Here is a 4,586-nt window from a genome sequence, read left to right as displayed (position 1 = left end):
TGGTGATAACTAGCTGCCTTTCCTCTAGTCTTACACTGCTAAATTAGGGAAGGCTAGCGCAGATAGCCCTCGTGTAGCTTTGCGCGAAATCCATAACAAACAAACAAACAATCGTCAGTTAAATTATGGTGAAGATCTGAAAATGGTGGGGAAAATGAGAAATGAATTTCAAAGACTTATGAGTGAAAACATGGACCTTAAAAAATTATCCTAGACAAAATTTACTCCAGAGACATTAAAAGGAGAAAAGAAAAAGTTAAACACCTTACAGGTCTGCCTGGACATTCAACTCTTATGCAATTATTTCAACTGCTTGAACCATTCTTACTAGAAACTGATAGAAGCTCGTTGATAAAATTTGAGAAATTAATCCTTGTGTTAATGAAAATTAGGTTAAATTTACTAGTTCTGGATTTGGAATACCATATTAATGTTTCGAAATCAACTGTTTCTAGAACATTTAACAATATAATGCATGGACGAATGAAAGGATTTATATATTGGCCAGATAGAGAACAATTACAACATACTATGCTCATGAAATCCTGAAATAGTTTTGGTTTTGAAGGTGGCAGTTATTATAGATTGTTATAAAATTTAATTGAAAGGCTTTCAAACCTGTTAGCTAGAGCTGAGACGTGGTCAAACTATAAGCACCTCAACACTGTTAAGTTTCTTATCGGTATTACGCCACAAGGAGCTGTATCATTTCTGTCTAGTGCTTGAGGTGGAAGATCAAGTGACAAAAAATAACAGAAAACTGCGATCTTTTGTCCTAACTTTCACCAGATGGTGTTGTACTGGTAGATAGGAGTTTTGATATTGAAAGCGTGGGACTGATGTACGCAGAAGTAAAAATTACAGCATTTACCAAAGGAAAAAAACATTTGTCTCTGCTAGATGTAGAATCAACCAGAAAAATAGCACATGTAAGAATTCATGTTGAAATGGTTATTGGACTAGTGCCAAATAAATATACGATATTGCAAGACACTCTACCAATTGACTTCTTACGAAGTGAGGATGACCAAGATTCTTTAATAGATAATATTGTTTCAGTCTGTGAATGTATTCTACCTATTGATTAGATATATGTTTTAAACAAGTTTAATATTGTTTTCATTTAGTTATTACTGACACAGTGCGACTAACCATGAATACTTTCTTTATCTTGTAACATTGTGATTGTTCAAATAACAAATAAACTTTTATTTGTTTGAGAAAGTCTACAATTTACTTGCCAATGATTAAGGGCTTTCTGTTCAACATCCAGTTTTTCTATAAAATTAGCGGGCCACTAGGTATAATTGAAAATTTTGTGAAAGTTGTATTACCAGTTAAGCATAAAAATTTCAAGTATTATTGTAAAACATACAAATCCATACAAACAGTTCATTCTGTTAATTACAAACTCATTTAGTTCATGGTGATTGCAAGATGAGGAACAACATTTATTATAAAAATTCTCTTTGTCAACTATTTTATTCATATATATATGTACACACATTAGTAAAAACAAACAAATAAAAGATTTAATTTGGATATGCATTTCTTAGTATAGGCATTGCAACATATAAATGTATAACTAGAAATATAATATAGCATCAATCACAACACGTAATGAAAAAGTTAGTGCCCCACACAAATATGTTTAAAAATGTTGAAATTGTCAAAAAAGTTCGACAACATTTTATTGAAGCAGAAAATTGATAATAAATTATAGAAGTAATACTTATTCAAATACACATATTTTGTTTATTTTTCCACTTTTGATTTCTTTGTTTCAGCACGTTTTCTGCAAGAAGGATAGTATCAGTCCCTTTTAGGTACTTGATTTATTTTTACACATTTAAAATGAAACCAAACATAAGGATAACTGTCATTGTCACATCCAATTACATCATCTTCCTCTGTATTATACCGAGTTTGACAAATGCATAAAATCAAAGTTTTATCACTGGTTTTGGAAACTGCTGCTTCTCTACAAGCAGAAGCAACAGATATATTTAAATCGCTTGCTATAGATGCACTGATATCAGGTCTAGTAAACAGTTTTCCTACTAATTCTGGTAAAATTTCAGTAAAAAAGAATAACTTGGATTTTTTGACAATATCTTTACAAAATTCTGTCAGTCTCAATTTTTTCTCCATGAAAGTCAACTTCAGTCCACACCATGAAGTCACAAAATTCATGTTTACATTCTATAAGTTGACACTAGACCTGATAGTAACACTGGTGAATTTTTTTTATCTCATTTTACCATTATGCATTTCTAAACAAAACCTATTATCTGATGACTCAGCAAGTTCTAAATCCTTTTTTACAGAAGGGGTATTTAATTTGCAAACATAACTCCCCACAACAATCACATGAAATTATTCCATCCGGTGAAGCACCCAGGAACGGATATTTTGAATTTAACATTAGCCCATTACATTTTAAAGCGAAGTTTTCATTACTCTGACTCATCACCACAACATATTGCTTTAATTAAACTTTGGAATGGTCCGTCAGTGGATGTGTGACAAACAGACTTCATTCGTGAGGCTGTAATTATTTCTGTTCTGAATTTGTGCCACTCTTTACTTCTTCTTGTCTCTTCTACATTTATTGTTTCTTGTTCACCACGAGTAACGGTTTTAAGAACTTCCTCACGGCGTTTAACTAATGTGTGTTTGTCTGCAGTTATATAGATTTCATTTCAATTCTGACACACCTAATAGGATTTTTTTTGTCCAAAGCTTTAGGCTTATAGTATTCAGCATAGCTTGGAATTAGTGACAAAAGAACTGGTTTGGTGTCGGTGTTGTGCGAACCTTGGAAATAAATGGGTAGTTCATTATCAATTGAAGGTGGTACGTGTTGTATATTTTGAAGGTGGCACGTGTTGTATCTTTTAAGGTGGCACGTGTTGTATATTTTGAAGGTGGCACGTGTTGTATATTTTAAGGTGGCATATGTACATTTTGAAGGTGGCACGTGTTGTTTATTTTAAGGTGGCACATGTTGTATATTTTGAAGGTGGCACATGTTGTATATTTTGAAGGTGGCACGTGCTGTATATTTTGAAGGTGGCACGTGTCGTATATTTTAAGATGGCACATGTTGTGCATTTTGAAGGTGGCACGTGTTGTTAATGCTAAAATGTTGCATTTCCGTTCAAATGGCCAGGGACTCTTTCAAGACCATAATAAAACAATCCATTGCACTCTTATTGTCAAAAGTTATTTCAAAAAGTATAACAATCACCTCAGTCATGTTTCTTTAGTAAGTGTAATTGTTTGGTGTTAACTCTTTTACTGTCAGATTTATTGATAACTCTTCTAATGTCAAGTATTTAATTAGATACACAATAAAAACCAAAAATACATACCTTATCCGAAACCTGACACATGATAAACTTGAGAAGTTTGAAAGGAAACATTCTTTTTTCGTGGTGGTATAAAATTCAAAACTTACATGAGCTAATAAAACAAAGGTTATGTGTGTCACATGTACATGATATAGAATATATTGTATAAAGTGGTACATTTTATTACTCTAAACTGGGGTATATATATATATGTGTCATGGCAGCGAAAAGGTTAAACCGAGTGCGTTTTTTGGATTGAACTTGAACGTTAGATTTCCTATTTGCCGACATCATGTTGAGTTTTTATCAGACACATTGGCTGCTCGCGCACCATCAAGCGATTAGTTTTGGCTCAAGGAGTTCATTTTCTGATTGCTCTAACCGTTTGTCACATTTGTTATCACTATACTGTTAATATATTAATAAATATATATAAAAAATAAAAACAAGTGGGATATAATGCATGTACAAAGTTACAATAATTGGGAAACTTTTTTAATAATTTATTTTGACGAACTTAAAGAAATAAATAAGTTTGAAAAATTAAAAACTTTCTCAATCAATATTGAAGTCGAGGATAAAGGGGTGTGCTTTGTTATAGTAAAGCCACATCGAGTTATCTGCTGCGGCCACCGAGAGAAATAGAACCGCTAATTTAGCATTATAAATCCAAAGACATGCCGCTGTCCCACCGGGAGACACGTGTGTAAAAGCCCATTGGAAGTGTTATGATTTTTTCACAATTAATCTATGCCTTATGATCTATTAAAAACTTTTCAGTTGCTTCTGAAACTTCGCAGAACTTATTTCGAGTTTTGACACTGTGTAACCAACCATCCTGACAAGTGTTTCAGACGACAAACTGAACAGAATGGCAGAAGTAATTGCAAAAATATTCAAGCAAGATATCCTCTGATTGCAGCATTTCTCAAACTGGGGTCTTCGAGTCATGTGAGAAATTTCATTAAAATATTTTTAAAATATGGTTTATAGCATAAAAAATATTTTTGTACAGTTAAATTTACGTGAATTAAAACATTTATTTTTGAAATACAGCTTTTCATGTACACGAAATCTGTTTTTCATTCATAACAAAAAACATCAATAGTGTTGCGTCAGCGAGGTCACGTGACCTATTTTCTAGAAGTATCTTGTTCCTTCGTGAATGCCCTAGCATTTACTAGATATATGTTTTTCTGGTATATAAATAAGACGGTCACAACGTGACGAAAT

This window comes from Limulus polyphemus, unplaced genomic scaffold (genome assembly GCF_000517525.1).
Source record: "Limulus polyphemus unplaced genomic scaffold, Limulus_polyphemus-2.1.2 Scaffold6922, whole genome shotgun sequence".
Classification (NCBI taxonomy): domain Eukaryota; kingdom Metazoa; phylum Arthropoda; class Merostomata; order Xiphosura; family Limulidae; genus Limulus; species Limulus polyphemus.
Note: the sequence above shows the minus strand (reverse complement) of the source record.